Source organism: Anomaloglossus baeobatrachus, chromosome 4, assembly GCF_048569485.1.
Source record: "Anomaloglossus baeobatrachus isolate aAnoBae1 chromosome 4, aAnoBae1.hap1, whole genome shotgun sequence".
Classification (NCBI taxonomy): Eukaryota; Metazoa; Chordata; class Amphibia; order Anura; family Aromobatidae; genus Anomaloglossus; species Anomaloglossus baeobatrachus.
Genome location: NC_134356.1, coordinates 236,629,360 through 236,656,645, shown reverse-complemented (window position 1 = coordinate 236,656,645; position 27,286 = coordinate 236,629,360). Strand labels below are relative to the sequence as shown.

Sequence of the window (27,286 nt, the reverse complement as noted above, 5' to 3'; positions counted from 1 at the left end):
ATCTTGAATGTGCTTGTTGCAAATCTAGCTGTGAAGTGTACAACTGGGGCACAACTGCTGCCACTGAAGGGGTGGGTGTGTGTGGGGCACAATTTTTGGAAAAAAGGGAGACTCCGCTTGGAGTAATCCTTGCTTACATTGTTTTTAAAAGAAGCCAAGATGAACAAGTCATGGTTCAGCAAAGACTTTGCTACCTACCCCGGTGTCATCCTGGGGACGGTTGAGTATGGCGTATTTTTGAATGAGCTTGATGCAAATCTAGCTGTGAAGTGTACAACTAGGGCACAAGTGCTGCCACTGAATGGGTGTGTGTGTGTGGGGCACAATTTTTGGAAAAAAGAGAGACTCCGCTTGGAGTAACCCTTGCTTACATTGTTTTTAAAAGAAGCCAAGATGAACAAGTCATGGATCAGCAAAGACTTTGCTACCTACCCCGGTGTCATCCTGGGGACGGTTAAGAATGGCGTATTTTTGAATGAGCTTGATGCAAATCTACCTGTGAAGTGTACAACTAGGGCACAAATGCTGCCACTGAATGGGTGTGTGTGTGTGGGGCACAATTTTTGGAAAAGAAGGGAGACTCCGCTTGGAGTAACCCTTGCTTGCTGTGTTTTTTAAAAATGATCCAAGATGAACAGAGCTGGGATCAGGAAAAACGTTGCTACCTACCCCGGTGTCATCCTGGGGACGGTTAAGTATGGCGTATTTTTGAATGTGCTTGATGCAAATCTAGCTGTGAAGTGTACAACTAGGGCACAAGTGCTGCCACTGAATGGGTGGGTGTGTGTGGGGCACAATTTTTGGAAAAAAAGGGAGACTCCGCTTGGAGTAACCCTTGCTTGCTGTGTTTTTTAAAAATGATCCAAGATGAACAGAGCTGGGATCAGGAAAGACTTTGCTACCTACCCCGGTGTCATCCTGGGGACGGTTAAGTATGGCGTAATTTTGAATGTGCTTGATGCAAATCTAGCTGTGAAGTGTACAACTAGGGCACAAGTGCTGCCACTGAATGGGTGGGTCTGTGTGGGGCACAATTTTTGGAAAAAAAGGGAGACTCCGCTTGGAGTAACCCTTGCTTGCTGTGTATTTTAAAAATGATCCAAGATGAACAGAGCTGGGATCAGGAAAGACTTTGCTACCTACCCTGGTGTCATCCTGGGGACGGTTAATTATGGCGTATTTTTGAATGTGCTTGATGCAAATCTAGCTGTGAAGTGTACAACTAGGGCACAAGTGCTGCCACTGAATGGATGCGTGTGTGTGGGGCACAATTTTTGGAAAAAAAGGGAGACTCCGCTTGGAATAACCCTTGCTTGCTGTGTTTTTTAAAAATGATCCAAGATGAACAGAGCTGGGATCAGGAAAAACTTTGCTACCTACCCCGGTGTCATCCTGGGGACGGTTAAGTATGGCGTATTTTTGAATGTGCTTGATGCAAATCTAGCTGTGAAGTGTACAACTAGGGCACAAGTGCTGCCACTGAATAGGTGGGTGTGTGTGGGGCACAATTTTTGGAAAAAAAGGGAGACTCCGCTTGGAGTAACTCTTGCTTGCTGTGTTTTTTAAAAATGATCCAAGATGAACAGAGCTGGGATCAGGAAAGACTTTGCTACCTACCCCGGTGTCATCCTGGGGACGGTTAAGTATGGCGTAATTTTAAATGTGCTTGATGCAAATCTAGCTGTGAAGTGTACAACTAGGGCACAAGTGCTGTCACTGAATGGGTGGGTCTGTGTGGGGCACAATTTTTGGAAAAAAAGGGAGACTCCGCTTGGAGTAACCCTTGCTTGCTGTGTATTTTAAAAATGATCCAAGATGAACAGAGCTGGGATCAGGAAAGACTTTGCTACCTACCCCGGTGTCATCCTGGGGACGGTTAAGTATGGCGTATTTTTGAATGTGCTTGATGCAAATCTAGCTGTGAAGTGTACAACTAGGGCACAAGTGCTGCCACTGAATGGGTGCGTGTGTGTGGGGCACAATTTTTGGAAAAAAAGGGAGACTCCGCTTGGAGTAACCCTTGCTTGCTGTTTTTTATAAAAATGATCCAAGATGAACAGAGCTGGGATCAGGAAAGACTTTGCTACCTACCCCGGTGTCATCCTGGGGACGGTTAAGTATGGCGTATTCTTGAATGTGCTTGATGCAAATCTAGCTGTGAAGTGTACAACTGGGGCACAACTGCTGCCACTGAATGGGTGGGTGTGTGTGGGGCACAATTTTTGGAAAAAAAGGGAGACTCCGCTTGGAGTAATCCTTGCTTACATTGTTTTTAAAAGAAGCCAAGATGAACAAGTCATGGTTCAGCAAAGACTTTGCTACCTACCCCGGTGTCATCCTGGGGACGGTTGAGTATGGCGTATTTTTGAATGAGCTTGATGCAAATCTAGCTGTGAAGTGTACAACTAGGGCACAAGTGCTGCCACTGAATGGGTGTGTGTGTGTGGGGCACAATTTTTGGAAAAAAAGGGAGACTCCGCTTGGAGTAACCCTTGCTTACATTGTTTTTAAAAGAAGCCAAGATGAACAAGTCATGGATCAGCAAAGACTTTGCTATCTACCCCGGTGTCATCCTGGGGACGGTTAAGAATGGCGTATTTTTGAATGAGCTTGATGCAAATCTAGCTGTGAAGTGTACAACTAGGGCACAAATGCTGCCACTGACTGGGTGTGTGTGTGTGGGGCACAATTTTTGGAAAAAAAGGGAGACTCCGCTTGGAGTAACCTTTGCTTGCTGTGTTTTTTAAAAATGATCCAAGATGAACAGAGCTGGGATCAGGAAAGACTTTGCTACCTTCCCCGGTGTCATCCTGGGGACGGTTAAGTATGGCGTATTTTTGAATGTGCTTGATGCAAATCTAGCTGTGAAGTGTACAACTAGGGCACAAGTGCTGCCACTGAATGGGTGGGTGTGTGTGGGGCACATTTTTTGGAAAAAAAGGGAGACTCCGCTTGGAGTAACCCTTGCTTGCTGTGTTTTTTAAAAATGATCCAAGATGAACAGAGCTGGGATCAAGAAAAACTTTGCTACCTACCCCGGTGTCATCCTGGGGACGGTTAAGTATGGCGTATTTTTGAATGTGCTTGATGCAAATCTAGCTGTGAAGTGTACAACTAGGGCACAAGTGCTGCCACTGAATGGGTGGGTGTGTGTGGGGCACAATTTTTGGAAAAAAAAGGGAGACTCCGCTTGGAGTAACCCTTGCTTGCTGTGTTTTTTAAAAATGATCCAAGATGAACAGAGCTGGGATCAGGAAAGACTTTGCTACCTTCCCCGGTGTCATCCTGGGGACGGTTAAGTATGGCGTATTTTTGAATGTGCTTGATGCAAATCTAGCTGTGAAGTGTACAACTAGGGCACAAGTGCTGCCACTGAATGGGTGGGTGTGTGTGGGGCACAATTTTTGGAAAAAAAGGGAGACTCCGCTTGGAGTAACCCTTGCTTGCTGTGTTTTTTAAAAATGATCCAAGATGAACAGAGCTGGGATCAGGAAAGACTTTGCTACCTACCCCGGTGTCATCCTGGGGACGGTTAAGTATGGCGTAATTTTGAATGTGCTTGATGCAAATCTAGCTGTGAAGTGTACAACTAGGGCACAAGTGCTGCCACTGAATGGGTGGGTCTGTGTGGGGCACAATTTTTGGAAAAAAAGGGAGACTCCGCTTGGAGTAACCCTTGCTTGCTGTGTTTTATAAAAATGATCCAAGATGAACAGAGCTGGGATCAGGAAAGACTTTGCTACTTACCCCGGTGTCATCCTGGGGACGGTTAAGTATGGCGTATTCTTGAATGTGCTTGATGCAAATCTAGCTGTGAAGTGTATAACTGGGGCACAACTGCTGCCACTGAAGGGGTGGGTGTGTGTGGGGCACAATTTTTGGAAAAAAAGGGAGACTTCGCTTGGAGTAATCCTTGCTTACATTGTTTTTAAAAGAAGCCAAGATGAACAAGTCATGGTTCAGCAAAGACTTTGCTACCTACCCCGGTGTCATCCTGGGGACGGTTGAGTATGGCGTATTTTTGAATGAGCTTGATGCAAATCTAGCTGTGAAGTGTACAACTAGGGCACAAGTGTTGCCACTGAATGGGTGTGTGTGTGTGGGGCACAATTTTTGGAAAAAAGGGAGACTCCGCTTGGAGTAACCCTTGCTTACATTGTTTTTAAAAGAAGCCAAGATGAACAAGTCATGGATCAGCAAAGACTTTGCTACCTACCCCGGTGTCATCCTGGGGACGGTTAAGAATGGCGTATTTTTGAATGAGCTTGATGCAAATCTAGCTGTGAAGTGCACGACTAGGGCACAACTGCTGCCACTGAATGGGTGTGTGTGTGTGGGGCACAATTTTTGGAAAAAAAGGGAGACTCCACTTGGAGTAACCCTTGCTTGCTGTGTTTTTTAAAAATGATCGAAGATGAACAGAGCTGGGATCAGGAAAGACTTTGCTACCTACCCCGGTATCATCCTGGGGTTGGTTAAGTATGGCATATTTTTGAATGTGCTTGATGCAAATCTAGCTGTGAAGTGTACAACTAGGGCACAAGTGCTGCCACTGAACGGGTGGGTGTGTGCGGAGCACAATTTTTGGAAAAAAAGGGAGACTCCGCTTGGAGTAACCCTTGCTTACATTGTTTTTAAAAGAAGCCAAGATGAACAAGTCATGGTTCAGCAAAGACTTTGCTACCTACCCCGATGTCATCCTGGGGACGGTTAAGTATGCTGTATTTTTGAATGTGCTTGATGCAAATCTAGCTGTGAAGTGTACAACTAGGGCACAAGTGCTGCCACTGAATGGGTGGGTGTGTGTGGGGCACAATTTTTGGAAAAAAAAGGGAGACTCCGCTTGGAGTAACCCTTGCTTGCTGTGTTTTTTAAAAATGATCCAAGATGAACAGAGCTGGGATCAGGAAAGACTTTGCTACCTACCCCGGTGTCATCCTTGGGACGGTTAAGTATGGCGTATTTTTGAATGTGCTTGATGCAAATCTAGCTGTGAAGTGTACAACTAGGGCACAAGTGCTGCCACTGAATGAGTGGGTGTGTGTGGGGCACAATTTTTGGAAAAAAGGGAGACTCCGCTTGGAGTAACCCTTGCTTGCTGTGTTTTTTAAAAATGATCCAAGATGAACAGAGCTGGGATCAGGAAAGACTTTGCTACCTACCATGGTGTCATCCTGGGGACGGTTAAGTATGGCGTATTTTTGAATGTGCTTGATGCAAATCTAGCTGTGAAGTGTACAACTGGGGCACAACTGCTGCCACTGAAGGGGTTAGTGTCTGTGTGGCCCAATTTTTGGAAAAAAGGGAGACTCCGCTTGGAGTCACCTTGCGGTGTTTTACATGATTTTAGAAGGGCATGCCATGCCTATATCTGTGTCTCGTCCTCTTTTTCCTCGTAACGGTGTTTTGTTTTCAGATGAGAATTTGTCCTTGTCACTTTTCCATGTGTTTGTGTTGTGTTGTGAGTTGTTTGTCACCTTTTGGACACATTTGAGGGTGTTTTCTAGGTGTTTTTATGTGTTTGTGATTGCTTGCCATTGTTTCCTATGCAGTTCGAGTTCGGTTCGTCGAACGTTCGACGAACCGAACTCGAGCCTCGCTCATCTCTAATCCTCAATGCAGAACAAGTGCTGGGGTTATCGGTGAGTTCATACTTACCTGTATCGCATAGCATGCAACCTATAGTTAGCCTCAAATATTGAAATACAGCGTGTCCCTGGGAATACAAGATCCTATAGACAACAATATCAGGTCCACAAAGCAGATGTGCGTATAATCATGCTAAATTTATTGAATGTTACAAAAACATACATACAAAAGTGTAACAATACATTTCCTAGATAGAGGCTACACAGATATGGAAATAGGGGGAAAAGTCGCACTACTAAGGGTGACTATATGAGACCAGCGCAGTCCGCAACCACATATATAAAGGCTGATTTCCTGCGGGCTGTGATTAACACTGAGAGTGCTGATGGTGTCAAGTTACTAACGGTATATTGGAAATTGCCAGCACTTGTACATCCATATATAATAGAAATACACTCCACTTCAGCAGTCTCAACAACAATCTTCAAATATGCCCATATTATAATGCAGAACTTTCTGGTAAGTTACCTGCAGCCATGTGTCTAGCGGTCAGCACCTGTTCGTATAGCCACTCCCACTTCGACGCGCGTTTCACCGCTTCCGGTTTCGTCAGGAGGCATGTCAGGGATGTAGTGTGTGCCTTAGATATACTGCATGGAATCTCACACAGCTGATGGTCAATTAACGGTATCGGGCGCTCCGAGCATCATGATGGGCGTCCAGTGGGTGAGTCGCACTGCGAGCACGTCATCAGTTCACGTGACCGCGTATCACGCGGTACGCGTCCCTGTGACGTAGAGTGTCCATGGTGACCGGACCGAAGTCCCGCCCACATGTCACTCGCTCTATTGGCGCATCACTCACTGCGTCTGCGCAGCGCATGATCTCAGAGCGGCCCCCGGATGACTTGGTAAGTAGAGCCCTGACCATACGGGTACCAGCTTACAGCATGAAAATGCATATTAGATCATATTTAAACGTGATACATGCATGCTGTAGTGGCGTACGTCATATACGGGCAAGAGAAATGCAGAAGTTGAACTGAACATTCGCACTTATTCATATGCATATTGAATGACAGACCTCAATCACATGCTCATGGCAAACATATTACGCCAACTTTATATAAGGCCATCGGCAAGCATAAACAGACATCAACAATTTATATCTACAAATACATCTCGTGGTCTGCAACACCGTGCGCTCATGCTGTATAGTGTTAAATTACCAAATTTCCAAATTTCCACGTGTGAATGTGTCCAATTGGACAAATTGTATCCCACAAATCATTAGGTTTCTTTATATAGATGTCCTGTCACCTAAATGCCAATAATTTGGAAAATTGGTAATTTAACACTATACAGCATGAGCGCACGGTGTTGCAGACCACGAGATGTATTTGTAGATATAAATTGTTGATGTCTGTTTATGCTTGCCGATGGCCTTATATAAAGTTGGCGTAATATGTTTGCCATGAGCATGTGATTGAGGTCTGTCATTCAATATGCATATGAATAAGTGCGAATGTTCAGTTCAACTTCTGCATTTCTCTTGCCCGTATATGACGTACGCCACTACAGCATGCATGTATCACGTTTAAATATGATCTAATATGCATTTTCATGCTGTAAGCTGGTACCCGTATGGTCAGGGCTCTACTTACCAAGTCATCCGGGGGCCGCTCTGAGATCATGCGCTGCGCAGACGCAGTGAGTGATGCGCCAATAGAGCGAGTGACATGTGGGCGGGACTTCGGTCCGGTCACCATGGACACTCTACGTCACAGGGACGCGTACCGCGTGATACGCGGTCACGTGAACTGATGACGTGCTCGCAGTGCGACTCACCCACTGGACGCCCATCATGATGCTCGGAGCGCCCGATACCGTTAATTGACCATCAGCTGTGTGAGATTCCATGCAGTATATCTAAGGCACACACTACATCCCTGACATGCCTCCTGACGAAACCGGAAGCGGTGAAACGCGCGTCGAGGTGGGAGTGGCTATACGAGCAGCTGCTGACCGCTAGACACATGGCTGCAGGTAACTTACCAGAAAGTTCTGCATTATAATATGGGCATATTTGAAGATTGTTGTTAAGACTGCTGAAGTGGAGTGTATTTCTATTATATATGGATGGACAAGTGCTGGCAATTTCCAATATACCGTTAGTAACTTGACACCATCAGCACTCTCAGTGTTAATCACAGCCCGCAGGAAATCAGCCTTTATATATGTGGTTGCGGACTGCGCTGGTCTCATATAGTCACCCTTAGTAGTGCGACTTTTCCCCCTATTTCCATATCTGTGTAGCTAGGAAATGTCTAGGAAATACATATCTAGGAAATGTATTGTTACACTTTTGTATGTATGTTTTTGTAACATTCAATAAATTTAGCATGATTATACGCACATCTGCTTTGTGGACCTGATATTGTTGTCTATCGCATAGCAACTTAAGCCTGCTTTACACTTTGCAATTAAGCATACGATATCGTATGCGATCGTACCTGCCCCCATCGTATGTGCGACACGGTCAATTTGTTGAATGTGTCGCACAAACGAATAACCCCCCGTCACACGAACTTACCCATCCATACGACATCGCTGTGGGAGGCGAACATCCACTTCCTGGAGTGAGAGGGACGTTCGGCGTCACATCGACGTCACGCTGCAGCCAGCCAATAGAATCGGAGGGACGGAGATGAGCGGTACGTAAACATCCCGCCCACCTCCTTCCTTCTGCATTGCCGGCGGAAGCCGCAGGACGCAGATAAGATCTGTTCATCGTTCCCGGGGTGTCACACACTGCGATGTGTGCTACCCCGGGTACGATGAACAACCTGACGTTCAATTTTTAGGAAATGAACGACGTGTATGCGATGAACATTTTACCGTTCAATCGCAATCGCACGTAGCTGTTACATGGTACAATGTAACTTACAATGCCGGATGTGCGTCACTTACATCGTGATCCAGCCGACACATTGTAAGATATATAGTAGCATGTAGTTTTAGTTTCCGGCCGGCTCCTGGAGAAGATAAACGGGGCCTGGACGAGCTGCGGCTGTCACATGACTGGAGCTCGGGCGGTCACATGACTGAAGCTCGTGCAGGTCCTGCCTACCTCTTGCAGCCCGCTCCTGGCTCCATCCCGCTCTTCTACACTGAAGAAAAAGTCTCCAGTGTCTTCAATCAAGGCAACAAAGTATAGATATCCGCACGGAACAATCCGCAGGAATAACTGACATGCAGTTCTTTGTGGCTGCAGGAAATCCGCAGCATTTCCTGCAGGTGCATATTCCGCAGCATTGAAACAGCACTCCCCAAATCCCATAGGATAACATGGGGAGTGCCTGTAGTTGCGTAAACCTGCGGATTTGTCTAGAACAAAAATTTCCGCAGCAAAATCAGCATGAATTTTGTCCCATGGGCACTGGGCTTTAGACTGTCTGGTACCCCTTTTTGTATGCTAATTTGTGGGTTTCCTGCTGATTACAGATTGCATAAGCCCCGTGTAGTGTACTGCATCATTTATATGACAATTATGCAGTGTAAATGAACCAGTGAACAATCAGGAAATAGCCATGTTTATCTTTATTAATAGAAAAAATAGTAGTTCCAGCTTTACGTCTCATAAATAGAAAAAAAAAAAATATTTCTTCATATTAAAAGCTAACAAACATGTTGGTAGGATATCACAAAAATTTTAAAATGCACATCTTACGCGTTTCGAACCCCTATAGTGGTTCTAATAATAGACATATAATACAAGACTGACACAGACTAAATACATGAGTAAAACACTCCCCAAGAGGGAGGCTCAGTAATGACATTTCCAGAGCTAATTATGATACAGCTGAGAACCCATATAAAAAAAAAGGCATCATGAAAAGCATGGACATCAAGTTATAACACTAACATATATACATAATATCCGTTCTTACATTCATCCCCTATGCACAAATCATATAGCATAATCCATTTTGCCCCTTTATCCCGCAAGCTCCACAGCCTGTCACCTCCTTTCCTGGGCTGATGCACCTGGTCGACTGCGTTCACGTGGAGCGTGCTCCCATCCCCTCCATGCTCCAGCAGAAAGTGAAAGGAAGCGCCTGATAAACTCCTAGTGGTGGGATTTAAAATATCCTATATGTATTCTCCAATGCGTTTCCTCAAGCTATGACTAGTGCAACCTATATATTGTTTTCTGTACTTAATGCAGGCAATTGCATACACACAAAACTCACTTCTCCAATTCATAAGGTATTTTTTCTTATAGTGTGAACCTGCCGCATAGGAAACACTTTCTTGTATGTTATGCATTGGTGCACAATCCACATTGTCTACATTTATAGGAGCCTATAGTAGGCAACCAGTTGTTATTGGAAACAGATGTTTTTGTGACCAAATCACTAGGAGAAACAAGATTTCCAATAGTGGGGGCTCACTTTGGGACATAGCAACACCCATTTTTCAGGATGTCCTTTATAGTATTATCCAAATGCAAAATGGGCAAATATTTACGGATCACTGCCACAATTTTGCGATATTTAATGCTAAATTGAGTAGAAAAGACTGTGGAAGAGTTATCATTTCCTTTTAAATCATTATTTTTGTTTTGATGTAAATATTGTGTTCTTCTTTTACTGTCAGCTATTTTTTAGCTCTATTTATGAGAGTATTGTTATATCCCCTACATAGCAAACAACTATCAATTCGTGCACATTTATCAGCATATATGGATTCAGTACTGCATGACCTGCGCGCCCTGATGTAGTCTCCCACCGGGATGTTCCTAACCACATGTATGGGATGATTACTACGGACATGGAGGAGCATATTTCCTGCTATTTTTTCCTGTATAATCCAAAAATTACACATTAATTTATCCTCTGTTAGGAGGTGTTCTATGTGCTCTACGCTAGTGAAGCTCCGCTGATGAGTCTTACACGAAACGCGTAGGGAGACCTATGAGCACGCTTTATGCAAGTCATTACTAAGGGGTATGGTGTAGCTATCTACCATAGCTCCCCCTCAGAGATCCAGCAATCATTCTATGGTTAACAATTCATCACCAGACCACAATTTCTACACCGGTGAGACCATTCGATTTCTACGTTTTGCATTTTGATGCTTTTTCATCCATTTTATAACCATGTTTGTTAGATTCAAATATCGTACCGCCATCCTCTTAGGTTTATATAGAGGCGCTTATTAATATAGCAACAGTCTGACCTAGAGACCATTAACATTTATGGTGTGTTTTTTCACTTTCTTTGGTTTTGTTTTTATCTGTGCTATTGATTACCCTATTTGTTGTTCTGTAAATATTGACCTTAGAGTCATTATGCTCGTATTGATTGGTGACATCAGGGATTTACATTCCTTTTCCTGCTTTATTTATTGTTGCCCAATGTCTAACATCAGGGTATTGTCATCGACTCCTTCTGAATTGAGAGGACCTACTACATATAATTGTTGTGTATGTCTTTGCTTGTTCCTCCCTAATTCCTTTTAAATATTTATCATTAAAAGTTATATTTTAGCAAAACACTAATGAAGCAACCACTGACAAACTACCAAAACATGAAGGTGGTTATCGCTTGGTGATAAAATTGCACACAAAGTAGACTTGTATGGGGCGCCGTTCACACATGTAGGTGCACAGTGTCTGGCTAGCAACCTATTAGTTACGCCTATTCTATTAGACCTGGCGGGCTGCCCATCACTATATAAGTACACTACACAGGAATGGAGACCCCAGTTTACAAGGCCTGCATTACAGGGCCTGGCTGCATCCATATGTAGAAGAGGGAGGAATGTGACAATTCAGCATCAATGAGAACAATATGGCCACTGGTATGGAAGCTATTCTTAATTATGCCAGAACAACTATTCCTTTCTTCAGTAAGTCAAGGGACATTGTTTAATGTAATAACAATAACAAATATACTCCGGCACACTAAGATAGATATGAGAGGAGTCCAAAATGGTGCTCAAAAAAATGTTTTTATTAATCTATGTTCTTATAATGTCCATTGTCCAACGTTTCAACCCGGAGGTTTTCTTCAAGGATTAATTTTTTATATACAAATAAAAGAAAAAGAATATACATCGTCATACATATTCAATATACATGAATATTTTACAGGAAAAATATTCATGTATATTGCATATGTATGATGATGTATATTCTTTTTCTTTTCTTTGTATATAAAAAAATTAGTCCTTGAAGAAAACCTCCGGGTTGAAATGTTGGACAATGGACATTATAAGAACATAGATTAATAAAAAACATTTTTTTGAGCACCATTTTGGACTCCTCTCATATCTATCTTAGTGTGCCGGAGTATATTTGTTATTGTATCGATTTTTCTCCAGAGCACCTATTTTACACTAGTGGTTGAGCCAGATCTTTTCTGTACAAGATTGTTTAATGTGAGACTGTCTGATACCCTTTTTTGTATGCTAATTTATGAAATGCCTGCAGATTACGGATTGCATTAGCCTGGTGCAGTGTACTTGTCTGCATCATTTGGACGACAAAGGATGGAATTGGACTAGCAAACAATGAGGGTCCAGCCATGTTTGTCTTTCCCCAATCCTATGGGGCACAATGCCCTGTAATGTGAGATAAGGGATATAAAATGGAATCTGCTCCTGCCATCAGTGCATCCGTGTGATTCTACAGGACTTTAGCCTAAGAACTATGGTTCCAGCTGGTTGATTACAGAACTACTCCATTGACCAACACTAAGCCCATAAATTTGTTTGTATAACCCAGGTTAGAACTTTCCATTCACCTGGCCACATACCTTGCTGTGCTCAGTCAGCTTCCTAAGCTTGTTGCTATTTCCTCCAAATGGGTGCCCGCCAAAAGTGGGGGGCTGTTAGCTGGGGTCGTGGCTCTGGAGGTTCTAATCCTTGGCAAGCTTGCAGAAAGGTGAGACTCTATCACTTGCACTATCTCCTATCCTTGCTAGTAACGTGCTGTATTCTGTTGTCTATTGGTAACCCAATACATTTTTACAGAAGTGTGGTACCCTCACCCTGTGTTGCCAATATTGGCTAGATTGGTATTAGCCTTTGCTTGCTTTCATGTATACATAAAAATCCTTAAATGGTGATTGCATCTGACCTCTATCTAGGAATAAATTAAAGGAAATCTGTCAGCAGGTTTTTGCTATCTCATCTGAGAGCAGCATGATGTAGGCCTACAAACCCTCTATTCAACAATGTATTACTTAGTTTACTTGATGCAGCAGTTCTGACACAATCAGAGCTTTTAGATTTATCAATGCCGATGAGCTAAGAAATCTGCCTTTTCCCAGCAGGCTCTCTATATACAATGTCTATAGACAGTAAGCTGCTTATCAATGAAGGAGCTTGCAAGTCTAGCAGATTGAATTTGGCAATGATCATCTCCTGAAGCTAAAACAAACATTGCAGGTAAATAACTTCACACAGTGTGATAGATGCATTGTTGAAATCTGTGTGTTAACCCTATCAGATTACATAACAAAAACCTGCTGACAGATTCCGTTTAACTTTTGTAATTAGAATATTATTTACTATAATTAGAACTATCCAATATTGTTGATGATCAAGTCATAGACTCTATATTTATCATGGTGTTGAAATTTATAGTGTAATGCTTTCATTTTTTTCTCCAAGATATCATGAAGAATCAAGCCAAAAGATTTCTACTCACTTTTGTAATAGTACAATAAAATGCACATCATCTATCAGCTGTAATGAACAAAAATCTGCAGGCTGTGTCAGACTTTATTGCTTCAGGGCAGATGAGATCTGTTATTTATGGTGATGGTTACTCTTATTTTTGCTTTTTTGCTTTTTTTTTAAGGAGATGAAAATTACAGCAAAAAGAGAAAACAATAATGTGTCAAATGTTCTGTTTCTATTTTGTAAAAAGTAGGTCTCCTATGAAGACTAAGGTCCAAGCAAGTACATTATGGAAAGTAGACACATTCATTTAGCATTTAGAGAAATGATACATTGTCTATCCTTAATGCATTAACATAAATCAATATCTTGTCTGCTAAGACAGCAAGAGGGAAAGAGTATCAGAGAAACAAAGGATATCCAAATCCTACACCTAAATAGTTTAGACACACAACACAAAATAAAGATTGTTTCTGTGTTTATATATTGTATGATATATTAAAAAAAACAATATTTCCAAAATCAAAGATACATAAATATAACTACTGAAACATCATAATATTAAGAACAGTTTTCATCTAGCCATGCATACCAAAAATTGTCATGCATTTTCCTCTATGACTTTGTACCCTGAAATAAATTGACCACTAATACATTTTGGGAAATTTGTAAACCTTAAAGGGCTGGTTCACCCATATTTTTTATTTTCTAGATCGATATTATGTTGGGAAACAATGTTTCTCTCAAATACCTTATGTTGGCAATAGTTCCTGTGAGAGGAGCTATTGCGGACCACTGTTCTCCATGCCTGACCTCAGGGATCCAGTGATGTCACGTCAAGTTCCTGTTAACCTGACATCACCGCGGCTGGCTGCAGTGTCCGTAAGTGACTGGGTATTGGTCACAGCCCATCAGCTCCCTCCTTCCTCACAGCAGAACACTGAAAGCAGGAGACACACTGGGCTGTGACGAGCAGTGAAGCCCAGTGAGTAAGGAAGACTGCGGCCATCCGCACTGATGTCAGGTCAACAGGAACTTGATGTGACATCACCGGATCCCCGAGGTCACGGAGCCCGGGGGTCAGGCATGGGGAACAGCGGTCCGCAATAACGCCTCTCACAGGCACTTTTGCCAACTTAAGGTATTTGAGAGATACATTGTTTCTCAACATGATATCGATCTAGCAAATAAAAAATATTGGTGAACCACCCTTTGAATGTACAAAAAACATTAACAAATAATACTCGTATGGTAGAAGGAAATTTGTGAAATAACTCTATATAGTGTCCAAAAACCAGACGACATCCTAAATACAGAGATATTGTGAGGAAGCCATACAACACTGATAAAATTGTAAACTGTTTGAGATGACCAAGTTAGCCCAGAGTCACACTTGCAAGAGACTCGCGCGATTCTCACATCACATCACCTAGAGTGGCCGCACACTCTCTGACAGGAGCGTGTCGGCTGCATATATTTCTATGCAGCTGAGACACTCCTGTCCGGAGGGTGGCAGGCCATGCCGAGTGATGAAATGCGAAACTCTTGTGAGTCTCTCTCAAGTGTGACTCCGGCCTTAGGGCTCTTTTCCACTCGCGATTTCCTCGTGTGAGAGCAATCCGATAAAAAATGTGATTGCACTCGCACTAGTGTTAATCAATGAGACAGTTTCCTCTGTACTGTTTTTTTCTCCACACGAATCGGGGTCTCGGTGCAATCGCAGCATGCTGCATTTTGCACTGAGTCTCGGCTTACATGTGTGTAAAATCGCACTGCACTCACATGTTATACAACGGAGGAGATGGGAGAAAGTGCTCCCTTTGTGATCTCAAGATCGCATCACAGTTGCATGACCCTCGACTGATGCATGCAGCAGAGGGTCATTAGCATAGTGGAAAAGAGCCCTTAGGTGGATTCACTAACCTGCAGGTTACCCAGACCGAGTGCAATTGCACAGCAATGAGTACCTGGACAACGAGGAGATGTACTGAATGGCAAACAAATAAATAAAGCAGGACACGACAGACGCCTCAGAGATAAACACTGGAGAGGAGGTGAAGGGTTGTACGCTAGATCTGAACCAGGATGTAGATGAAGGTCATAGAAATCACAAGCATTTTTAAAAGATAATTGAAGCGTAAAGTGAACCATCTGTAGATTTCGTTTTTTAAAGCGTAAAGCAATTGATGGGTTAACCAGCAGTCCTGAGGAGCAGTAGATGCAGATTGTAGAAACTATAGGAACCTGTAAAGAATACTGCAGCAGAAGTAACTGGATAATGACAAAGGTCTAACAAATAGAAAATGCTGACTGAATATTCAGACATTTGGGTGTGTTTAAGTTGACCCTAAAATGGCTGGAATTATGATGTCACTGAGGTATGTCAGGCAAGTAATGAAACCCAAAATGGAGCACAGCAAAGGTTGACAGCCAGAAAGTAAGGGAATGGAGCCCAATGTTGCATTTGAGGTAGATTCCCAACGTACAAATAGCAATGAAGAAGAATAGTCTGTATGAGGAAAAGAAAATAATGAGATTTCATTGACTGGGATAGAGATGAAGAGAAATCAAGTCTGTGGAGTAGGGCTATGGAGGGCCACATAGCTGGTAGGTGCTGCAATTCAATCGCATTTTGTTTATTTCTGAAAAAATATTTCAATTTGTGACTGTAAACCTCTCGAAATGTGCTTGTCATAAATAGTACAGAGTTTAGCACACCTTTGTTATTTGTCTAATATGACATGTGTATGCACCACACTAATAATGTGACCTGTTTGGGCAGTCATTTTTTTAGGTTATACCTAGCATTTGTTTTTGTGGATGTTTGGGAAAGGGGCAAATTGTGTTAAAAATGGTAAAGAGAATTAAAATAACACAGACATTTATCTCTGTGACTTTATCACACCGTGTTTGTGTTATAAACGATACAGATTTTTTTAACTCCAGTTATATTAGTCTAAATTGATGAACAAATATGCCACATTAATTCTGCAACCTGCGGCTACTTATATTTATTGGTTTTTATTAGAGATGATCGAATACCCTATTATTCGCTTCGACGAATATCTGACAAATACCTCGCCGCTATTCGAGTATTCGCGAAGATTCCACCCCCAATGTAAGTCTATGGGAAACCAGAATAATTTTACGTCGGACCAGTCGGTGACCTGTGCTGACTGAGGAAAAGGCTGAAATGGATTGGAAAAGGCTGAAACAGTATGGGCACAGTCTGTAGAAGGTGCCTCACTGCATTTCTGGTGTCTTTGAATAACGTGGTCAGAGCAGAACGTGGCGTTTACGTAGTCGCCAGAACAGCTCTCAAACCAAAGTAAAAGAGCGGAAATTGCTAAGAAACAGTTTCTAGTGCCTAATAACTGTAATAAAATGTCAAATCAAGCCCTGACCTCCCAAAAGAAAACTCTTTAGCACTTTATGTACACACGTCTCGCTTTTTACATATTTCTTTCTTTTTTTATTAGAAAGGGTTGTAACCCATACATTATATTGGTGTCTGTCTCACACCTCCTTTTTTGGGACATATTTGACAGCACTTTAAAAGGTCAGCTACAATGTGCCCGTTAGGATGTTGACCTTACCCTCCTCCTCCTCCACCAGCACCACCGGCTCCAGTGGCCCTCTACTCAAATGTAGGAAGGGCCACTGGCTGTCATCAAATCTCAGATTTCTTAGGGCTCTCAGGTGGGCCCTGTAACATACATTGGGGAGGGATGGCAATTTGTAGTTTTCTGCGTCCCTTATATCATTAGTGTGAAAGTTGGAATATGTACTCCATAACACTTTACAGTGCTATTGCCAATGTGGCCATTTGGATGTTGGCCTTGCCTTCCTCCTCCTCCTCCTCCTTCTCCACCAACACCACTGGCTCCAGTGGCTCTCTATTCATATTTTATTCAAATGATTCAGAAATGTATGTTTTATGGACAAATGAACGCCACGCTGGGACATCAAAGTTGATGTCATTGATGATGATTGCATTTTACCAAAAGCAGGTTGGGAGCAGGAGGCATCATCGCCTGCTTCCTAGACCGCAGTTTGTCAAGCATGCAGCACCGTGGAAGTGGCAGTTGTTTCACTCTGGAACTCAGGCTTTATTCCACTAGCTAACACCGAGGATTTAAAAAAAAAAAAAAATCAGTTTCCCCAGGGGGAAATGGTTCAAACACCATGTAGCACAGCATCAGCAGTTACTCCCAACAGCTCCCAACAGCTTTTTTTAAGAAATTGGTAGAATAAGCAACAGGGCATAACATGCCAAGAAGTTTAATAAATTCAGTTTCCCCAGGGGATAATGGTTCAGACACCATGGAGCACAGCATCAGCAGTTACTCCCAACAGCTCCCAACAGCTTTTTTTAAGAAATTGGTAGAATAAGCAACAGGGCATAACATGCCAAGAAGTTTAATAAATTCAGTTTCCCCAGGGGATAATGGTTCAGACACCATGGAGCACAGCATCAGCAGTTACTCCCAACAGCTCCCAACAGCTTTTTTTTAAGAAATTGGTAGAATAAGCAACAGGGCATAATATGCCAAGAAGTTTAATAAATTCAGTTTCCCCAGGGGATAATGGTTCAGACACCATGGAGCACAGCATCACAAGGTACTCCCAACAGCTTATTTTTAAAAAATTGATAGGATTTGCAACAGAGCATAACATGCCAAGAAGTTTAATAAATTCAGTTCTCCCAGGGGATAATGGTTTAGACACCATGGAGCACAGCATCACAAGGTACTCCCAACAGCTTATTTTTAAAAAATTGATAGGATTTGCAACAGAGCATAACATGCCAAGAAGTTTAATAAATTCAGTTCCCCCAGGGGATAATCGTTCAGACACCATGGAGCACAGCATCACAAGGTACTCCCAACAGCTCCCAATAGTTTATTTAAAAAAAAAATTGGTAGGATAAGCAACATGGCATAACATGCCAAGGAGTTTAATAAATTCAGTTCCCACAGGGGATAATGGTTCAGACACCATGGAGCACAGCATCACAAGGTACTCCCAACAGCTCCCAATAGCTTATTTAAAGGAAAAAATTGGTAGGATAAGCAACAGGGCATAACATGCCAAGGAGTTTATAAATGCAGTTTCTAACAGCACCAAAAGGTCGCGGAAAGCTTCTGTTCCCACAAGCCGATACGGCAACATCTGAAGGGCTATCAATAGTGCAATGTGTGCAATTATGGTTTCTACCCTTCGGTGCGTAACGGGGTATTTTCGCTTCTTTTCGAAGGTCTGTGGTATGGACAACTGAACAGAACACTGAAACATCAAAGCTGATGTCGTAGTTGATGATTGAGTTTGGCCAACATCAGGTTGGGAGAAGGAGGCATCAGCACAGTGGCATGCAGCACCGTGGACGTGGTAGTTGTTTCACTCTGAAACTCAGGCTTTATTCCACTAGCTAACACCGAGGATTTAAAAAAAATTCAGTTTCCCCAGGGGGAAATGGTTCAAACACCATGTAGCACAGCATCAGAAGGTAATCCCAACAGCTCCCAACAGCTTTTTTTAAAAAAATTGGTAGGATAAGCAACAGGGCATAACATGCCAAGTAGTTTAATACATTCAGTTCCCCTAGGGTGTAATGGTTCACATACCATGTAGCAAAGCATCATAGCATGTAGCACGGCAGGCGGACAATAGGAGCGGAGGGGCGGAGATGAGCGGGATGTAAACATCCCGCCCACCTCCTTCCTTCCGCATATCCTACGGAAGCCGTGGTGACGCCGGTAGGAGATGTTCCTCGCTCCTCCGACTTCACACACAGCGATATGTGCTGCCGCAGTAGCGAGGAACAACATCGGACCGTCGCGTCAGCGTAATTATGGATTATGTCGACGCTGCACCGATGATACGATTACGACACTTTTGCGCTCGTTAATCGTATCATCGAACCTTTACACACTACGATGTCGCATGCGATGCCGGAAGTACGTCATTTTCAATTTGACCCCACCGACATCACACCTGCGATGTCGTAGTGTACAAAGCCCGCCTTAGACTCTCAGATGGTGTAGGTGGTGCATGGATCCTTGGACTCTGAGATGCAACAGGTGGTGTCATGTGCACAGTTGATTGACTTCTGGCAGTGGTCGAAACCCTATGTCTTAATAATATAATAGTAATAATATTTATTCATTTATATAGCACTGTTAATTCCACAGCACTTTACATACATTGACAACACTGTCCCTATTGGGGCTCACAATGTCTTACAGCCTTTTTGCGGACTATGGGCACATGTTCCTCTGCACTGCTGCTCTCGCAATCCATGCCACTCGTCCATGTTGGATCAGTCACCCCATCATCGACCTGGTCGTCTTCAAATTCATGAAGATCAACATCGTTGGGAATGGAGGTTTCAGGCTGACCTGAGGGCAACTGTGTCTCATCATCCTCCAACACTTCCACCTGATTGCCCAGCTTGTCACGGCCAACAACATGGCTTTCTTCTCGTTTTGGGTTCTCAAAGATCTGTGTATCACTGCACACCACGGCCTTACGTGCGTTGATTGTGTTGTGCGGTGAGAGGCAAGAAAGCTCAAAGGGTCCCGTAAACAGTTCCTCAGAGTAACCTGCTTTGGTGTCATATGTTTCCTTAGAATACTGATGTTGTGAGGAAGGAGGACCAGGCTGAGGATTCGATGGGCAGCCTCTGGGCTATTCAAGTTTGTCTGTGTGGACCCTTGGGATTTGCTACTCGACAATTACTGGAGGTATTTTCTGCTAGCTAACTCGTTACCTGTTTGCACTGTTCAGCACGCAAGAGTGCTTTCCCACATGGACAAGAAAATTGGGATAGGAAGGCAGAGATAGATAAAGCAGAAACCTTTTCCTGTGGCTCGATCACACTGCTTGGGCGACCACCACTGTCACTACCACCTCGTCCACGGCCCTTACCCCCTGTTTTTCCCATTTTTTTGGTTTGATTATTTGAAAGTGAATACTGTAACATGACCTTTTCTACAGGCAGCAGAACAACACTTATGCCAGGTTGTTAAACTTCTGTTCTCACAATAGCTTTTTCTATAAGTCTAAAAACCAAAAGGTACCTATATTGGACAAACTACCACTTGGAGGAGTCGACAAAGATGTTGTGAATGTCTTTAAGCCCCAAAAGAAAACAGGGTTTGACAACACTTTTATTTTAGTATTGGTTTTTGGTGTTTTAGAAAGAGCAAGCCACTATGTAGGTTCTGTAAGATATGAAGCCCCCAAAATTACACTAGGTTGCTGATAGGAAGGTACTGGCCTTGACGCAGAAGTAGTGCCACTGACACCAAGTATTAAGAAAAATTGGGTAACACTGAGACTGTGTGTTAGTTGCAGCAAGCCACTATGTAGGTTCTGTAAGATATGAAGCCCCCCAAATATGCTAGCTTGTTGCTAAGAAGGTACTGGACTTGAGGCAGAAGATGTGCCCCTGACACCGAGTATTAATAAAAATTGGGTAACATTGAGACTGTGTTTTAATAAGAGGAAGCCACTCTGTAGGTTCTGTAAGATAGGAAGCCCCCCAAAATATGCTAGCTTGTTGCTAGGAAGGCCGCACGTATATAGATCTCGCTGCCAGATTTTGGAAGCGAGATGTAAGGGGTTAAAGGTTGCAGGTGGAAAGCGATTCCACTCGTAACTTGCAGGCACACATGTCAGCCATTGAAATCAGCTGATATGTGCACGAATCGCTATGGCCTGCACATTGCAGGGGGCGGGGATTAACCTCACACGATCCATGACGGATATATCCGTCATGGGTCATGAAGAGGTTAAAATCGTACGGATTGTCGATCAGTGTGATGTCCGATTTTTTTCTCTCGCAGTCATTGACTTACATTGGCGAGTCTCGTCCACTTTGTACGTCCTCTTGAAGCATGCTGCAATATTTTCCTCAGGCCAAATACTGCTGAGAAAAAACTCTTATTCAAGTGCATCTCAATAAATTAGAATTTCATCAAAAAGTTAATTTATTTCAGTAGTTCAATACAAAAAGGAAATGCATATATAATATAGAGTCATTACAAACAGAGTGATCTAATTCAATTGTTTATTTCTGTTAAGGTTGATGATTATGGCTTACAGCCAATGAAAACCCAAAAATCATTATCTCAGAAAGCTAGAATAATTAACAGAAAACACCTGCAAAGGATTCATAAGCATTTAAAATGGTCCCTTAGTATGGTGAAGTAGGCTACACAAGCAAGGGGAAAACAGCTGACTTGACAGATGTCCAGAAGGCAGTCATTGACACAAGGAGGGTAAGCCACAAAAGGTCATTGCTAAAAATACGGACTGTTCACAGAGTGCTGCATACAAGCATATTATTGTAAAGTTGAGTGGAAAGAAAAGGTGTTGTAGAAAAAGGTGCACAAGCAACAGGGATAACTGCAGCCTTGATAGGATTGTTAAGAAAAGGCCATTCAAAAATTTGGAGGAGATTCACAAGGAGTGGACTGCTGCTGGAGTCAGTGCTTCAGGAGCCACCACACACAGACATATCAAGGACATGGGCTACAACTGTCGCATTCCTTGTGTCAAGCCACTCATGACCAATAGACAATGCCAGAAGCGTCTTACCTGGGCCAAGGAGAAAAATAACTGGACTGTTGCTCAGTGGTCCAAGGTGTTGTTTTCAGATGAAAGTAAATTTTGCATTTCATTTGGCAATCAAGGTCCCAGAGTCTGGAAGAAGAGTGGATAAGCCACAATCCAAGCTGCTTGAGGTCCAGTGTGAAGTTTCCACAATCAGTGATGTTTTGGGGAGCCATGTCATCTGCTGGTGTAGGTCCACTGTGATTTATCAAGACCAAAGTCAGCGCAGTCATCTACCAGGAACTTTGAGAGCACTCCAATCTTTCCTCTGCCAGCAAGCTTTCTGGAGATGAAAAATTCATTTTCCAGCAGGACTTGGCCCCTGTCCACACGTCCAAAAGTACCAATACCTGGTTTAATAACCAGAATATCACTGTGCTTGATTATCAAGCCAACTCGCTTGACCTAAATCCCATGGACAATTTATGGAGTATCGTCAAGAGAAAGATGAGAGACAGCCGACCCAACAATTCAGATGAGCTGAAGGCTGCTATCAAAGCAACTTGGGCTTCCATAACACCTCAGCTGTGCCACAGGCTGATCGCCTCCATGCCACGCCGCATAGATGCAGTAATTCATGCAAAAGAGCCCGACCAAGTATTGAGTGCATTTACTGTACAGACTTTTCCTTAAGCCAACATTTCTGAGTTTGAAATAATTTTTTCAGTTGGTTTTATATAATATTCAAATTTTCTGAGAAAATGACTTTTGGGTTATTATTGGCTGTAAGCCATAATCATGGCTGGCTTTAGGCATGTGCGACTTGTGCGGCCGCACAGGGCGCTGATGGCCATGCTTCAGGGGGGGCGCCACAGAGAGGTAAGAAGTTAATTTCCTGCCTCTCTGTGCGGCCGGCCGGCCGGGTGACAGCCTCTCTTTACGGGCGGCTGGGTGCCAGCCTCTCTTTCCGGGCGGCTGGGTGCCTGCCTCTCTGTGCGGGTGGCCGGGCGCCTGCCTCTCTTTGCGGGTGCCGGCTGCTTGTGTGTGCGGGTGGCCGGCTGGCTGCCTGCCTCTCTTTGCGGGCGCCGGCTGCTTGTCTATGCGGGTGGCCGGCCGGCCGCCTGCCTCTCTTTGTGGACGCCGGCTACTTGTCTGTGCGGGCAGGCGGCCGAATGCCTCTCTGTGTGGGCGCCGGCTGCTTGTCTGTGCAGGCGGCCGGGTGCCTGCCTTTCTTTGCGGGCGCCAACTGCTTGTCTGTGCGGGTGGCTGGGCAGATGCCTGCCTCTCTTTGCAGGAGGGAGGCCGGCCGCCTGCCTCTCTGTGCGGGCGGGAGGCCGGCCGCCTGCCTCTTTGGGCGGGCGTGAGGCCGACCGCCTGCCTCTCTGCGCGGGCAACCGGGTGCCTCTCTCTGCGGGCGACCTGCTGCCTCTCTCTGCGGGCGACTGGCTGCCTCTCTCTGCAGGCGACCGGCTGCCCATGTCTGCGGGCGACCAGCTGCCCCTCTCTGCGGGCGACCGGCTGCCTCTCTCTGCGGGCGACCGGCTGCCTCTCTCTGCAGACGGCCGGCTGCCTGCCTCTCTGTGCTGGAGGCCGGCCGGCTGGATATCTGTTTTTGCGGGCAGCGGTGGCTGTGTGGAGCAGGGCGGTGTGGCTGATGTCCCAGATGCTCTGGGTTCAAATGATGGTGTCCAGGGCGTCGCGTGTGCAGATGGAGCCCTTATCTCAAGATCTTGTCATTGAACTGAGAGCTCAATCTGCTCCGGAGGCTATTTCTTTGAAGCCCGCACTGCTGACAGAGCATCTGGGACACCCGCCGCACCAGCCTGCTCCACACAGCCAGCACAGCTTCCGCTGCCAGCACAGCTTTCGCTGCCAGCACCGCCACACTGTTCCCATCGCCGTGCCTGCCTCCTCTGACTCTGCTCCCTCTCCAGTAAGACAACAATGGAGTATAAGACGGACCCCATTGTTTACCTTTTTTTTATCTCTAAATTTGGGGTGCGTCTTATAATCCGGCACATCTTATAAAACAAAAAATATGGTATGTCCTTTTGTTACCATCAAGGATATGTGATTGTGTTCCTGGAGTGGGCATCATTTTCATGCAAGGGGTGTTGTGTGTGTGTGTGTGTGTGTGTGAGAGTGTGTGTGAGTCCTTACATTGTAGTATATTAATATGCACCATTACTGTAAAATGGCACCTCCTTAAATCATAACCACATACACCCTTTGTAATAAAATGATGCCCCACTCCAGTCCATAAAAGGGAAGTCCACTACTTGGACAACCCCTTCTCATTCCCCTTGTTTGCTACAGAAAAATAAAGAAAGCTATACACCCCTCCAGTGCAGCCTCGGTTCCAGCGATGTCTAAAACTGCGTTCCAGGGACATCTGTGACATTGTTATGACACACGAGCCCCAAAAGCAATCAGCGCCGGTTTTCTTATGCCCACCTTTGGACAATTCGGCAAAAATTCAGTGTAGCGCTCACATCCTGCTCAAATGTCTGAAGGCGGAGAGAGAGACACTGGGCGCTGTTTGGTCAAGGGGCCTCATGGAACGCAGCTTTAGCCATCGCTGGAACCGAAGCCATACCGGAGGGGAGTATAGCTTTATTTATTTTTCTGGGGCAAACAAGGGGAATGAGAAGAGGTTGTTGACATCCCTTTTATGGATTGAAGTGGGGCATCATTTTATTACAAAGGATGTATGTTGTTATGCTTCAACAAATGGAATGAATAGGGGTTGTCAAATTTAGTGGACAGCCCTTTTAAAGGGGCTGTTCTTTTAGTAAATGTCTAACCTAAGGTGTAGGTTATTATAAAGAAATTTTAATGCTGTTATGCAAACACCGTAAATTAAAAAAAAAAAAAAAAAACTTTGGGAAAAATCACTCCAAAAATGTTTTTTAGTCTAACTGAAAACACAAAACTTGAATAAAAAGCCAACAAAAGTCATATGTGAAGGAATAAGCCCTAAAAGCTCTTTTGAACAAAAAAATTAAAAAAGTTACAGCTCTCAGAATATGGCGATGCAAAAAGAAATTAATTTTTGTAAAATATTGCTTTTAGTGTGCAAAAGTCGCAAAGATAAAAAATTATATAAATCTGGTATAATGTAATCGTTCTGACCCGAAGAATAAATCAGTCATCACTTTTATCGCATGGCGAACTGAGCAAAAAATTTAATAGAATAAGTGAATTGCTTGTTTTCCCTCAAAAATCTGAATAAATAGCAATCAAGAACTGGTATGTACCCCATAATAGTACCAAAAATCCTTCAGCTTATTGCGCAAAAAATAAGCTTCTACACAGCCCTGTTCGCTCCAAAAAGAAAAAAGTTACAGTTCTCACAATATGGCGACGAAAAAACTTTTTTTTTTTTTATAAAAAAAGCATTTTCACTGTGTGATAGAAGCTGAACAATATAAATCTGGTATCAATGTAACAACACCAACGAAGAGAATCTGTCAGCAGGCTTTTGCTACCTCACCAGAGATTACTGACTGCATCCATTCTGATATATTCTAAGATTTAAGATTTTAGGCCTGTTTTGCATGTCAGTGAAAAACAGACGTTTTTCACTGACGTGTAAAAGCGCATGTGTCCCTCTGTGTGCCGTGATTCACAGCACACGTGGGTTGTCAATGTGCAATCCGTGATCTGTGATACATGATAGCACATGGAGATAAACTCACCTGCCCCAGCTCCTGCTGTCCGTGGTGCTGAACTCTCCGGCTCTGCTGCATCCGGCCGCCGCTGTCTCCCCTCTGCAAGTACTTACAGGTCGGCTGTGCCGTGCATAAATGAATATGCATGACAGTAATTACCGGACAGGAAGCAGCAGCCAGCAGAGGCTGTAGACAGCTGGAGAAGTTGAATGTAAAAATCACTTTATTTTCAATGTCCGTGTTTTTCTGGTACATGTTTCACAGATCACACCATAGTGTGGTCTGTGGGACATCAGTGATGCCGGAAAAAAGCAGACATGTTTCTGTGCGCAACAGATAAAGCGTGTGAGCAACAGAGAGTACCTGCCTAAAAAAGCGCTGCAAATACACCGTAGCAAAGGGACATGATGCACAGCAATTTCAAAATGATTTTGCTGTGCACATGTTCCATCTTTGGTTAATTATTTTAGCTGCTGTAGGCTTCAAAAGCCATGAAATGGCTAAAAGAAGTACCCTTCTCATTCGTGGGGTGGCTAAAATTGGAAGAAGCCACTCGCTCTATATACTTAAAGGACACAGAATACAGTCATTGCATAGACACCAGAAATGAAGCCAGTAACAACGGCGCATACATAAACACTTTCATGATGTTTTTTGCAAATTATTTTTATTTTTTTTTAAATAACTAAATTGCATTATGCTTAGGGCGAGGCTTTTTTGTCATTTTACAGTACATGAAAAAAACAAACGCAGCAGAAAAGCAATACAACCGGGCACCGGGGTCTTGTGATCTGCAGCCAATCAGCGGCTGCTTCACTATCCCTCTTTCAAAACTGTAATCCAGCTGCTGCTGTTTTATGACTTCCTCTGGATGTCAGTTTTATCTAAAGGATGAGAGAGTAAACCAGCTGCTGATTGGCTGCAGGTCACCTGTGACATGGTTTGGGGGCACCAAAGGGTAATTTGGCACAGGGCGCCATTTAGCCTAAGGCCGGCCCTGCCCATAATCATCAACATTAACAGAAATAAACACTTTAAATAGATCCCTCTGTGTGTAATTAATATGTATTTCACTTTTTGTATGGAATTATTGAAATAAATTAACTCTTTGATGATATTCTAATTTATTGAGATGCACTTGCATCTGCTCTGCCTCATTTAATACCATTGGTGATAGTGCAATGAAATTTTTTTCTTGCATTATACTCATCCCTTTTATATGTAAGTGTGAGCAGGGCCTTATTTTTGTAATCTCTCTCTCCCACCTGTTCTGCTACTGTGATTGGTAAGTATGAAGCGGGGACAGCCAATCACAGTAATGCCACAACCAAGAAGGCTGCAGCATTACTATCATTGGTTAAGAAGCATAGAAGTATGCTGTGGATAATAAGCACAGATAGGGTCTTATCTGGTAAGATTTGACAAGACAAACAGGTAAGGTACTCACCTGTAGAAGTTGTGTCAGTTACAACTCCTACATAGGCATAACATGACTTCTGCTGCAGCCCCGGAGAGACGTGTTACAGATGTAGAAAAAGGAAACAAGGATATGCCGCGCTGACATCAAACATCCAGAAGTTGATTCATTTCTCTTTTATTTAATCAGGTCTACACGTTTCGGAGGACGCAGACTCCTTCTTCAGGACAATTATTACAGAAAAAGCAACCTTACTCTTGAGGTTGGTTTTTCTGTAATAATTGTCGTGAAGAAGGAGGCTGCATCCTCCGAAATGCGTAGACCTTGTTAAATAAAAGAGAAATTAATCAACTGTTGGATGTTTG

At 43.6% G+C, this 27,286-nt stretch overlaps 1 protein-coding gene across 1 annotated transcript in view; it reads right to left on the bottom strand.

Annotated features, from left to right (window-relative positions):
• The window catches only part of LOC142302376 (dynein axonemal heavy chain 3-like), a 2,626,214-nt gene that overhangs the window by 829,119 nt on the left and 1,769,809 nt on the right, over positions 1-27,286 (bottom strand). The gene's annotated exons all lie outside the window — the stretch shown is intronic.